General features: G+C 41.3%; 1 long non-coding RNA gene across 6 annotated transcripts; it reads left to right on the top strand.

Annotated features, from left to right (window-relative positions):
• The first annotated feature begins 2,215 nt into the window (after positions 1-2,215).
• LOC120524096 lies at positions 2,216-5,463 on the top strand. Of its 6 annotated transcripts, none has more exons than XR_005632747.1 (4): positions 2,216-2,372; positions 3,746-3,809; positions 3,881-4,070; positions 4,785-5,463. It is a non-coding gene; the product is annotated as an uncharacterized LOC120524096 (long non-coding RNA). The 6 variants fall into 6 exon arrangements; XR_005632745.1 differs by having other exon boundaries at positions 3,746-3,813; XR_005632746.1 differs by having other exon boundaries at positions 2,216-2,455.
• The last annotated feature ends 8,690 nt before the right edge of the window (positions 5,464-14,153 follow it).

Genomic DNA, 14,153 nt, shown 5'->3' with positions numbered 1-14,153 from the left:
GATTTTTATTCTCAACTATTGACCGTCTTCTACACCCAATCCATGCGTTCTGGAAACTTCTAGCAAAACATACGAGGCTTTTGCCACATTTTTTAACCACAAAATAAATGATATTACAAGCAACCTAATATGAAAAATGAATCTTGTGGAACCTCAGCCTGCTCTTTTTTGAGAAGTAAATCCCGTCAGTGCAATCGGATTTCCTGAAGTCTGTTGAATAATTTATCAACTGCGACTCCTCACTTGTGCCCTTGACCCGTCCAACGGGCCTTTTTAAAGAAGTCTCAGATGTGCTTATTGATGGAGTACTTGACATGCAGTTGTGCTTGTAAGTCTGCGAACCCTTTAGAATTGTCTATATCTCTGCATAAATATGACCTGAAACATCATCAGATTTTTACTCAAGTCTTAAAAGTAGATAAAGAGAAATCAGTTAAACAAATGAGACTAAAATATTATACTTGGTCATTTACTTATTAAGGAAAATGATCGAATATTACATATATCATCATCACTGGACTGTCATTTAGAGACTTAAAAAAAACCCTCCATTTAAGGACTCATTTTCTCATAATTATATCTCTTATGTAAGTATACATTATTAATTTACCTTTGGTACCCTAATCATGCATTATTTTTACTTTCTCGTATACAAAGTATAGGGAAAGTACTGTAATTGTCCAAAAATTCGATGAATCTTGACGTTTTAGACCTCCCCGAGCCTGAAAACACCATTTTTGAAATTATGTGTGTGTGTCAACATGATAACTTGAGGACGCTTTCACTTTGGTCAACCAAATTTTGCATACAAGCATTAGGAAAAAAAAAAAAAACACACAGATTTCTATCAACTTTTGGGCTATTTCCACTACTAGGAAGTAGTACTTTTTTATTCATGCAGCTGCAGAGTCTGATTTACTCAGCTTTACTTTTATAACAATTTTCCAACCTGCAGAATCCAAACACAGGGTCACGGGGGTCTGCTGGGGCCAATCCCAGCCAACACAGTGCGCAAAGCAGGAACCAATCTCGGGCAGGGAGCCAACCCACTGCAGGGCACACACACACACCCACCAAGCACACACACCAGGGACAATTTAGGATCGCCAATACACCTAACCTGCATGTCTTTGGACTGCGGGAGGAAACCCACGCAGACACAAGGAGAACATGCAAACTCCACGCATGGAGGACCCGGGAAGTGAACCCGGGTCTCCTTTTATAACAATTTTTCAATATATTATTAATTTGTTGTTGATGGTTCTTTAATGTACATAGTATACCAATCTAATCATTGTCAAATATCCATCCCCATATCTGAGTATATGAGAAAGTCAAGGGGAGTCCTCTCCTGATTTTTCTTATGTAATTTGAGTTTTTCTTTGCATGTAATTAATTGTGACATTTCGTAAATAACGTTGAGCACATCCTTTCTTATGACAAAGTACCAGAGAAATAAATGTTGTGGCTGTGGTGAGTGGTGAGGGCCCAGGCTGGTGATCTGAAGACACGACTCTTTAGTTCTGGCAAATTAAACTGTTGTGAACCTTACTGAGGCCTGTTATTCTGTTTATTATTAATTTCTTTTGGAAATTCTGCGGAAACTCAATTAGGACTGAAGCCAGGAAGACCTTCTTTACTCAAACAAACTACAGAGACGTGGGCTTGAAGCAGAAACCTCGCCCACCTTTAACAAGGATGTGAATGAGGTGTTGGGACAGCTTTGCCGTTAGCTAAACAGACGTGCGACAAGTGGACTGAATGGTCACCTCTCATTTGTCACATTTATGTTCTAAATAAACAACAAACATCTGTATGGCATCAAGAAAACTAAATCTATTACGCATTTGTTGGTGAGCTAATGCAGTCTGCAGACAATAGCGGGTACCGGGGGGTCTCGGTTTAACTTTCAGTAACCCCTGAATTCGATAGCGGCGAATAAATAAGGCACCTGTTTCAGATTTACCTGGGCGGCTTCTAAGGTCTTCGTCTTGTGTCAAATCAAGTTACGTGAGTTACGCACGCAATTAAACCAAAAAAGACTGCAGTTTCTGTCGCCTCAAAACGAGTCGTCGACCCGTAATGCGAGCCACCAGCGCCACGTCGTGCTGTGCAGCCAACTGAGGCCTTTGGCTACGGGCTGTGAGGCGGCAAAGCGTCTCCCGGGTGAATATTAGCATATGTCCCATCACCCCTTGCGCGCGCGCCGCTCCTGTCTCCCGCACTGCCGGCATATCTCGAGCGCGTGCGTGCGTGCAGCTCTAGGGCCACGAGAAGGGGCACATGGTGGCGACACGTTAATGACCCGCCAACCCGTAGCCTACCGCCGCTGAGTCCACTCACCTGATCACCGGAGCTTCGAATGATGACAAGTGAGTGGCGGGGGCGTCAGGCTCGGCAGTTCAAGAGGAGGATTTTGCTCAGTCATTTCGATAGTGAAAGTGCCGGCGCTGCGGTGAGACTCAGCTGCTATCGGGGCGATGCCGGGCTTTCCGGTGTCAGGCGCTGTCGGGTTGGGGTGGTACGAGGTGGGGGGGGTCTATCAGCCGTCAAAGGAGCGACTGGACCTTGAAGAGCAAAGAAAGAAAGAAAGGGAAACTTTTGTAATTAAGATGAACCGGCGTCTGATGGGGTGGCACAGTGGTTAGAGCAGCGCCTCACAGCTTCAGGGCTCTGGGTTCAGTCTCCATCCAGTTTATGCATCATTGACTTGACCGCTGTGAAAAAATGGATTTTTAAATATTTTTGAAGTGGGAAAAAAGAAGCAGCAATCCTGGTGTTTGGGCTTCTTCAGCTAACTGTCCCCTGGTGAAAAAACAGCACCAGTTAAAAGTCTGAACACACCCAGAAGTGTTCATGTTTTTGATAGAAATTGCTACCTTTTTATCAAGATATCATTAAACTGATTTAAAGTACTGCCCAGACACTACTAGTGTTGCTAAGATAAGATAAATCTTTATTGAATTGTCACTTTTACAAAGAAATAATGAAACTGAAGGTGCAGTCAACCCAGTGTGAGGCATAAGAGTTCAAAATACAAGAAAAGACTAGTAATGAGTGCATTACAAATACTGTATCTACAAATTACACTTTTCATATACATATTGCACTGGTCAAATGTACAAATTGCACTGGTTGACTTCTGGTCTATATTGCACATTTAGAGAATGATATGGAGCAGTTTTATTTGAGTTCAGGGCCATGATTGCTTTTGGATAAAAGCTGTTTTTAAGGTGGCTTGTCCTGGTTTTCATGGCTCTGTATCTCTTGCCCGATGGCAAAAGCTGGAAGAGGCAATGACCGGGATGTGATGCATCCTGTGAAATGTCTGTTGCTTTTTTGCAGCATCAAGAGGTGTAGATTTGTTCCAGAGTGGGGAGAGTACAGCCAATTGTTCTCTCCGCTGTCCTGACGACCCTCTGGAGTGCCGTACCACACACACAGTCCGTAAGTGAGCACACTCTTGATGGAACAGTGAAAAAAGGCAAGGAGCAGATTTTTGGGGAGATGGTTCTTTGTGAGGATTCTCAGAAAATACAGTCTCTGCTAGTGGCTGTTACTGCTCGCTAAAATGACTGATTTGCAATTTATTGTTCAGTCCATTTTCAGCAGCCATTCCTTCACAGTAAGAATGGTCGGCTCCCCTCAGCTCATCCTTAATCACTCATGTTTGAATGCTACTTGGTTATTAGAGAAACCCTTTTGCACCACTGACACCTGTTATTCTGTTCACTTTTGTTACAAGGTCCTGGCAAGTTCAGTTCTGGGATCAGAAATGGCCAAAATGAAACCGCTTTCTCAAGAAACAAGTCAGTAAGTAAAGCTCTATATAAATGTAAAGAATTATTACTATTATTAATGTGTCTTTCTTTTTTTACAGAACGAAAGTCATTCCATGTGACAGACTGCCAGGTGATGTCTTCATTAACTATACACCAAAGTGTCATCTGCAACAAGAGAAAATAAACTGAGCATTATATCCAGAGCTGCATCCTGAGCTTCTCTAGGAGTTACAGAGCATGCCTATAGTTGACTGTACATGGGGCAGACCTGGTAGCATGTGGCTAAAGGTAGGACGTTTTTTAACAAACAAATTTGCATGTGACCATCAGTAGACTTTGCGCCGTAGGAACCAAGTTACTAGAACTTTTCTATAACATTTCAGTAATTCTTCACCGCTCTGATGTTGAGTTTTCTGATCATAAAATTGCTCATTACGATAGCAATTGATGAGAAGAATTCATTATTAATTGCAGAATTATGGTATTTGAGGGTTCCTCTAGAGTGCCTCTTTCTCTTGCACAATTTGTCTAAAAATTAATCAGCACATTGTCATCTCATAAGTTTGGCATTTTTTCCATGTGGCCATTTTAGCTCTAGACCGGCCTCAGGAGGTCGCGACAGACAGACACACCCCCATCATCAAGTTATCAATGTTTTTGGTATCAGAGTACCCGAAAACATCGAGATCCATTGAAAACTGGAGATCACAGTTTTTGACGAATCTAAAGCTCTTCCCCCGTAGATGATAGGTTATGATGAGGGAGGATGCAAAGCAAAAAAAAAAGAAAAGGAGAATGCTTTGTTGGGAAACGTTTCTAGTGAGTTTTCTTTTGGATGGAGAAAGCAGAACAAATGATAAAAGAAAAGACGAAAAAGGGCTGTGATGTGATGAGACAAAACAGAGGAAGAGAGATAAAAGAGAACAAGACAAGAGAAGCTGTAATGAAAAGCATCTTGTCGTCTTCTCCTGCTTATTAAGTGTCAGTTCTTTTATTTTTCAGAGTGCTAGGCAGCTGCTTAGAGGAGCCCATGGCTGCTGATTACTGGGACAAGCTGTGAGGAGTCTGAGAATTGATAAACTTGGGGTTTCCTAACGATGACTGTGAAGAAGGCATAGCCCCCTAATGAGCTAATGAAGGTCTGAGACCATCTTGAGAAAAAGGTAGGTGAGACCTTAAATATCTTGGGGTGCCCAAACATTTTCATTAGGCTCCTTTTCTTTTTCCGCAGCTGTCACGCATGGGCGTCGGAGGGCCGGGGAAAGGCATGCAATAACCCGCCGAGACAAGAGGGGTGCCCACCGCGGACTTTGTTGTGTTGTTCTTCTTCCCTCACAGCTCAGAGAAGCAGCCCAGTAAGGGCACTTAACCCCGCCACTTCCGGAAGCTTTGCTATAAAAGAAGCGCCGACTAAGATAAAGACGTCTTTTGCCGGAACAAGCTGCACGTGACTCTCAAAAGTCCTTAAAGAAGGAGGAATCCCTGATCAGGGGCAGCACATTGGCGCAATTTTTTTGTGACCGTTCAAAGGGATTATCCGGTTGGCGTCCCAAAGTTTGACTGTTTCCCGTCTGTCCTTCCATCGCCCGACCACACAGTTCAATTGTACAAAACTTAAACAACAACACACTAATCTTACATAAAATACTGAAATGAAATGTGACAACTGGAACTTGATGCCTTTTGGTGATCAGCTCATCTTCTGCTCCCTTAACTATTCACAGTAGCAGACATTTTAAGCAATGGGGGCCCAAATGTTTGCATGCCCGTCTACACCGTATCTGTTAATGCCCTCCAGTCTCCACCTCCACATTTTCCAAATACACGTTTTGTAGAAGAAGAAATGCAAACAAATGCTGCTGGACTTTGATCCACCTGGCTAGTTGAATTCCAGGATGGCTGCATGGAGAGGCAAATGTCTGAAGTTTAACATGCAAGTCATCTCAAAATGAGTGAAGGAGACTGGAGGATAAAACATCGAGCACAGGAAGTGGTAGAGGAAGGTGCTCTAATTTAAAAAAAAGAAAAGAAACTAAAAAGCTTCTACTGGAAAGCCCCTCATCGAGGCATTTGGGCTGAAAATAATCGTCGTGATTTGTCCCAACTGTCTCCTCTAATGCAAGTCTCGAGTCATGAGGGGTTTGAACAAGCGGACTGGAGGCGAATCACCCAAGGTCCCCTCTTGGAGTTCTGAGCCGCTTGTTTTCCAACCCGGACAGACGGCTGAGAGCCATTCAACGGGCTCATGTATGTCATCGAGTGTTTCATATGAGAGGAGCTCCGTGGACCAGCAGGTTTACAAAGCAACCTTCGAGACCCGCTGATACACGGTTACTGCATTGCTATAAAGGCCTGGCCTGCTGTTTCACTGACCACCTAACATTTTCTAGCGGCCCTGGCGGTTGACATCATGTGTTTAATATTCTGACACACGGCACGACGTAACAGGCCGTGACACAGGACACCCTCTGAACGGCTGTGCCTGTCATTTGAAGAGTTCTTTCTGAGTTTATGTAACGTGAGAATTTCAAATAAGGAGAAAAAAGCATGCAAATAAAGGCTGAAATCAAGTTTATAAACCAAACTGGTAAATATGTGTCAAATTTTTTAACATTGGAGTCCTTTGTGTTTTTTATTTCCCATTTTCCCATTTGAAAGAACACCAAACAGAGAGCCTAGGATGCACTGGGGTAACAGAGGATTATGGGAGATGTAGTTTGTGTTTGCCAACCCGCTTAGTCCTGAACAGGGTCACGGGGTCTGCTGCAGCCAATCCCAGCTAGCATACAGTGCAAACTGCGGGCTTGTTTTGTAACTTAATTTGAAATTTGAAACTGTCAGTTTCTGTGCACCACTGGATGCCCAGGGCACGTTCTGTGGGAAGGAGACTGTGGCTCAAATCTAAGTCCTTTTGTTCATGAGCTCTGTCTTCTTCTGGTATGGACAATAAAACTGCTCTGTTGTTACTCACCCACTTAGTCAAATGGAATCCCCCTTTGAGACATAGAGCTTGGAGGTCCTTTGCCAGCTTTATTGCTTGTTTTTCTGTAGTCACTGACCTTAAACAGTCATCCACATAGAAGTTATTGAGAACGGTGTTAACAGCTTCCTCAGGAAATGTATCTCTGGCATCTTCGGCTGTTCTACGCAAAGCATAAGAAGCACAACTGGGTGAAGAAGTAGCACCAAAGAGGTGTACTGTCATTTTGAATTCTTCTAGGTCTTTACTTAGATTACCTTCAGGCCACCATAGAAAACGTAAAAGATCTGTGTCTTTATCTGGTATCTTAACTTGGTAGAACATTGACTTAACTAAGCATTGTTCATTTCTGATGGGCAAGTCAAGAGTTGCACCATTGAAGCAGGTCACGATTCCAAGAATGGAGCTGACAGCAGCCATTGTGGCAGTTAAAATGGACAAAATGCTTAAAGGTGAGCTTCAAATGCCTTTACAAGAATCTACATTTTGGACTGACAGCACCACGGTGCTAAAATACATCTCAAATGAAAGCACTCGATTCAAGACTTTTGTTGCCAACAGAATCTCCGTGATCAGAGATCATTCACAACCTTCACAGTGGAGGTATGTCACATCTGTCCTTAATCCGGCTGATCAAGCCTCTAGAGGGCTGAGCATAGAAAACTTTCTCAAGAACACCACATGGTCACATGGTCCAAATTTCTTATTGAAGTCAGAACGTGAGTGGCCAAAAAGACCAGATCAACTGAATGATTCACTTTTTGAAGATGATCCAGAAATTAAAATTTGTGCAGTTAACATGACAAGAGTAGAAGAGGCAACGAACCCATCAACAAACTAATCACTTATTTTTCGGATTGGCATCGCTTGAAGAAAGCAGTAGCTTGGTTTCTCAAGTTTAAAGACTTACTGCTGAACTTAAGAAATGAAAGAAAAACATTTCAACTAGAAACCAGTCAGACTAAAGGTAATCCAAAAGAACAAGAATCACTCATCACAAAACACATGAAAAATATAAATGGTCTTTAAAACCAAGTACAATTTCTCTAGATGACTTAGTTAAAGCTGAAACAGAGCTTATCCGTCTAAGTCAACAGCAAGAATTTCCAGAAGAATTAAAAGCTCTAAAGAAAAAGACTTGTGTTAAAAAGAACAGTCAAATCTATAAACTCGACCCGATCATACAAGATGGAATATTAAGAGTTGGAGGAAGACTCTGTAAAGCTGCAATGCCCAAGAAGCTAAACATCCTGCAATTTACACAAGCATTCACATGTTGCCTCTCATATTGCAGCACATTCATAAACGCTCGACATTGTGGGCAATTATGTGCTCGCACACGCCAGAAATACTGGATACCTCAAGCAAATTCAGCTATCAGAAAATAATTTCAAAGTGCACAACATGCAGAAGATACAATGCGAAAGCAGGTGAGCAAAAAATGGCAGATTTGCCAGAAGATCGCCTAGCATCAAACCAACCACCGTTCACTAATGTTGGAGTTGATTATTTTGGTCCCTTCCAAGTCAAAAGAGGAAGAAGTCTAGTCAAGAGCACGGAGTAATCTTCACATGTCTAACAACCAGAGCTGCGCACATAGAGATGCACATAGCTTAGACACTGATTCTTGTATCCAAGCATACTCCGATTTATGGATAGAAGAGGACAAGTTAAAATCATGCGCTCAGACAATGGAACAAATTTGTTGGAGCAGAAAGAGAGCTACGAGAAGCTATTAAAAACTGGAACACAAAAATCAGTGACGCCATGATGCAAGAACAAATCAAATGGATTTTTAATCCGCCATCAGCCTCTCACCAAGGTGGAGTGTGGGAAAGACAAATCAGAAGCATAAGAAAGATCTTAAATTCAACACTAAACCAACAAACACTCGATGATGAAAACCTTCCTACAATGATGTGTAGAGTGGAATCAATACTCAATAACAGACCCCTTACGAAGACATCAGATGACCCAAATGATTTGGAACCACTCACACCCATTCACTTGTTATTATTGAAGACAAAACCTGAAATACCACCTAAACTCATTTCAGAAAATGAACCATACCCAAGAAGACGCTGGAAACAAATTCAATACATGGCGATTTGTTTTGGAAAAGATGGACAAAAGAGTATTTGCCAATACTTCAAAACGCCAAAAGTGGCTTGCACCAAGAAGAAATTTTGAACCAGGGGACGTTGTTCTAATTGTAGATAAAGCTACACCTCGCAATTCCTGGGTAATGGGTCGAGTCATCAAGACAATGCCAGATGCCAAAGGTGCAGTCAGAAGAGTTTGTGTGCAGACCAAAACCAGCACACTGGACAGACCCGTGAATAAACTGTGCCTACTTCAAGAAACAGCCAATGTTTGAAATATGAAATTTTTAAAATGTTTGTTTGCAGTGTTATTGCTAATGATTTGAAAGAATAGTTAATGTAAAAGTAATTGGCTCATATTGAAGTAAAGTAAAATAATTGTCTCCGCTCCTGCATAGCCAATTAGGGGCCGGAAATGTAAGAGCCAATCTTAGAAAGTTAAAGTTTTGAGTTAAACTCATATTGATGTTTGCTTAATTTGAATAGAATATTAATGTCTTTCATAGTCATAGCTTATGGTATAGTCTTTTCCCCCTATAGTTAACAAGAGATAGAACCTTCTTACTATAACTGAATAACAGTGTGATAATAAGCTCAGTTTGTTTGGAACAAGTCCCAGTAAAAAGGACTTGAAAGACCCATTTAAGCTTAGAAATGGGATAAGCATACAGTTTTCTGACCGTTTTGAAATGGTTCAGAAATATTAAGTAAATAGTAACGATTTTAGAATGTAACAAGATTAATCTAGAATTGAACTTTTCTTAACATTAATTTTTCCTTTTTTGCTATTTTAATTTCCTTTTTTTGTGTAAACTGTTTTACTTTAAAACTTAACTAAACTTTAAAAAACGAAGATACTTTGTCTGTGGAATCATTTCTGCGCGTAAGGCTTTTGTTGAATCCCATTTTTGAGTTGAAGCTGCAGAACTTTGATAATTTTGGGAAAAAGAAAACGCAGCTACAGGAGGAATCCCTGATCAGGGGCAGCACATTGGCGCAATTTTTTTGTGACCGTTCAAAGGGATTATCCGGTTGGCGTCCCAAAGTTTGACTGTTTCCCGTCTGTCCTTCCATCGCCCGACCACACAGTTCAATTGTACAAAACTTAAACAACAACACACTAATCTTACATAAAATACTGAAATGAAATGTGACAACTGGAACTTGATGCCTTTTGGCGATCAGCTCATCTTCTGCTCCCTTAACTATTCACAGTAGCAGACATTTTAAGCAATGGGGGCCCAAATGTTTGCATGCCCGTCTACACCGTATCTGTTAATGCCCTCCAGTCTCCACCTCCACATTTTCCAAATACACGTTTTGTAGAAGAAGAAATGCAAACAAATGCTGCTGGACTTTGATCCACCTGGCTAGTTGAATTCCAGGATGGCTGCATGGAGAGGCAAATGTCTGAAGTTTAACATGCAAGTCATCTCAAAATGAGTGAAGGAGACTGGAGGATAAAACATCGAGCACAGGAAGTGGTAGAGGAAGGTGCTCTAATTTAAAAAAAAGAAAAGAAACTAAAAAGCTTCTACTGGAAAGCCCCTCATCAAGGCATTTGGGCTGAAAATAATCGTCGTGATTTGTCCCAACTGTCTCCTCTAATGCAAGTCTCGAGTCATGAGGGGTTTGAACAAGCGGACTGGAGGCGAATCACCCAAGGTCCCCTCTTGGAGTTCTGAGCCGCTTGTTTTCCAACCCGGACAGACGGCTGAGAGCCATTCAACGGGCTCATGTATGTCATCGAGTGTTTCATATGAGAGGAGCTCCGTGGACCAGCAGGTTTACAAAGCGAACCTTCGAGACCCGCTGATACACGGTTACTGCATTGCTATAAAGGCCTGGCCTGCTGTTTCACTGACCACCTAACATTTTCTAGCGGCCCTGGCGGTTGACATCATGTGTTTAATATTCTGACACACGGCACGACGTAACAGGCCGTGACACAGGACACCCTCTGAACGGCTGTGCCTGTCATTTGAAGAGTTCTTTCTGAGTTTATGTAACGTGAGAATTTCAAATAAGGAGAAAAAAGCATGCAAATAAAGGCTGAAATCAAGTTTATAAACCAAACTGGTAAATATGTGTCAAATTTTTTAACATTGGAGTCCTTTGTGTTTTTTATTTCCCATTTTCCCATTTGAAAGAACACCAAACAGAGAGCCTAGGATGCACTGGGGTAACAGAGGATTATGGGAGATGTAGTTTGTGTTTGCCAACCCGCTTAGTCCTGAACAGGGTCACGGGGGTCTGCTGCAGCCAATCCCAGCTAGCATACAGTGCAAGGCATTAGAGTTTGGGTTTAAACAATTGTATATTGTTTGTTTGTCTGCATGTATTGATTTAAGTTTAAGTAATTCAGCTTTTAGAAATTTACAGTGTTAACGGTCAAAGGTAACAGGCAAAGAATATTTACAGTAAACCATGCACTTAATCAATGGCAGCAGCATTTGTAGTGACTTCCTTTGTGCCGAGCAAAGTGACACCTCAGCATTGTCTGGTGCCACAGTTAACCAGAATTCTTCTAATTTCCCAACATGCCTTTCACATCTATCTATCTATCTATCTAATCCTGCCAACTACGCTAAAACATCATCTATCTATCTATCTATCATATAGTGCCTTGCACATTTATCTATCTATCTATCTATTAATCTATCGTGATGGACAGCCAGGACTCTTACTTGGCCGGGACACCTTTGTAATAGAAGGACCGGGAGAAGAAGCTTACATGGGCCAATAGCCAATGGCTGACTGAAGTGCCACAGGGTTGGAGCATTGAACTTGGACACTCTCGGGGCCGATGGCCACTGACAGGGGGCGCATGGAGAACAGCTAAGTCCTCCTCTGCACGGCTGCTGCCACACTGTACTGAGCGGCATAGGTGGGGAATGCTTCCCATTCTGAATAAAGCCTGTGTTACAGCTGGGACTTGTGCCTTTGTCTGTCGTGTTGGGTATTTGGGGAGTTGTACTATCTCTATCAATCAATCAATCAACATTTATTTCTATAGCACATTTTCATACAAAAAATTAATAAATAAACATAAGTCAACATTACAGTAATTAACATAGAATAAGAGTAAGGTCCGATGGCCAGGGTGGACAGAAAAAACAAAAAAAAACCTCCAAAAACTGGAGAAAAAAAATAAAATCTGTAGGGATTCCAGACCACGAGACCACCCAGTCCCCTCTGGGCAATCTACCTAACACAAATCAAACAGTCCTCTTTGTATTTAGGATTTTCATGGAAGGACTTGATGATGATGGTCACGTAGACTTTTGGCTTTCAACCCATCAATGTTGGAGCATCAGGGTGCTTTGAGTAGGTGGTGGTGGCACAGGCCGCCACCACAAAGAAACTGGAAAAAGAAACAGAAGAGAGAGTTGGGGTCAGTACGGATTTTAGAGCCACTATGAATAATTATTATGAAGAATTGAACATACAGAGTATCAGGTTAAGTTAAAGTGAAGTTATGAGAAGGCCATGTTAAAGTAATGTGTTTTCAGCAGTGTTTTAAAGTGCTCTACTGTATCAGCCTGGTGAATTCCTATTGGCAGGCTATTCCAGATTTTAGGTGCATAACAGCAGAAGGCCGCCTCACCACTTCTTTTAAGTTTTGTTCTTGGAATTCTAAGGAGACACTCATTTGAGGATCTGAGGTTACGATTTGGAATATAACGTGTCAGACATTCCGATATATAAGATGGAGCAGATTATTGAAGGCTTTATAAACCATAAGCAGTATTTTAAAGTCAATTCTGAATGACACAGGTGACCAGTGTAGTGACGCTCAGACTGGTGTGATGTGTTCAGATTTTCTTTTCCGAGTTAGGATTCTAGCAGCTGCATTCTGCACTCGTTGTAACTGATTTATGTCTTTTTTGGGTAGTCCTGAGAGGAGTGCGTTACAGTAATCTAGTCGACTGAAAACAAACGCGTGAACTAATTTCTCAGCATCTTTCAATGATATAAGAGGTCTAACTTTACTTATGTTTCTTAAGTGAAAAAATGCTGTCCTAGTGGTCTGATGAATATGCGATTTAAAATTCAGATTACAGTCAACAGTTACCCCTAAGTTTTTACTTCCGTCTTAACTTTCAATCCTAGTGCATCAAGTTTATTTCTGATAACCACTTTGAATCAATTATTGCCAATTACTAAAATTTCAGTTTTCTCTTTATTTAGTTTGAGAAAATTACTATTCATCCATTCAGAAATACCAGTAAGACATTGTGTTAGTGAATTGAGAGAGTCGGAGTCATCAGGTGCTATTGATAAGTACAGCTGTGTGTCATCAGCATAGCTGTGGTAGCTCACGTTGTGCCCTGAGATAATCTGACCTAACGGAAGCATGTAGATTGAGAAGAGCAGCGGACCCAGGATAGAGCCTTGTGGACCACCATATCGGATATCATGTGACTTTGAGATGTGATTACCACAACTAATAAAGAATTTTCTACCTGCCAGGTAGGATTCAAACCAATTTAAGACCCTGCCAAAGAGGCCCACCCATTGACTAAGGCGATTTCTAAGAATGTTGTGATCAATGGTGTCAAATGCAGCACTCCGATCTAAGAGGATGAGAACAGATAAATGGCCTCTGTCTGCGTTCACCCGCAAATCATTCACTACTTTAACGAGTGCAGTTTCTGTGCTGTGATTTGTTCTGAAGCCTGACTGAAATTTATCAAGAATAGCAGGTTTATTGAGGAGGTCATTTAATTGCAAAATGACTGCCTTCTCTAGAATTTTACTTAAGAAGGGCAGGTTAGAGATGGGGCTAAAATTTTCAAAGGCAGAGGGGTCGAGATTATTCTTCTTGAGCAGGTTTAACTACAGCAGTCTTAAGACAGTCTGGGAAGACCCCCATATCTAATGACGAGTTTACTATGTCCAGAATATTGTCAATTAGCATGCCTGATATTTCTTTGAAAAACCTTGTTGGTATCGGGTCAAGGACGTAGGTGGAGGGTTTCAGTTGAGAGATTATACTATGTAATTCAGGTAAATCTATCCTGGTGAATGCATTTAATTTTTATTATATATATACTATATATAATATTTATTATATAGCGCCTTTCATTTCTATCTATCTATCTATCCATCTATCTACTGTATAGTGTCTTTATATCTATCTATCTATTGTGACAGATAGGGGGCACTATCGTCCCCTTGAACCCTCAGATCAGACACCAGATAAAAGTCCAATAATTAAATTTATTTAAACTATACAGTGCACAAAGCACCCTCCACTCCACTATGCTCATAAATCAATAACAATAA

The sequence above is a fragment of the Polypterus senegalus genome, chromosome 2 (genome assembly GCF_016835505.1).
Source record: "Polypterus senegalus isolate Bchr_013 chromosome 2, ASM1683550v1, whole genome shotgun sequence".
NCBI lineage: Eukaryota > Metazoa > Chordata > Cladistia > Polypteriformes > Polypteridae > Polypterus > Polypterus senegalus.
This window is presented reverse-complemented; position numbering and strand designations above follow the sequence as displayed.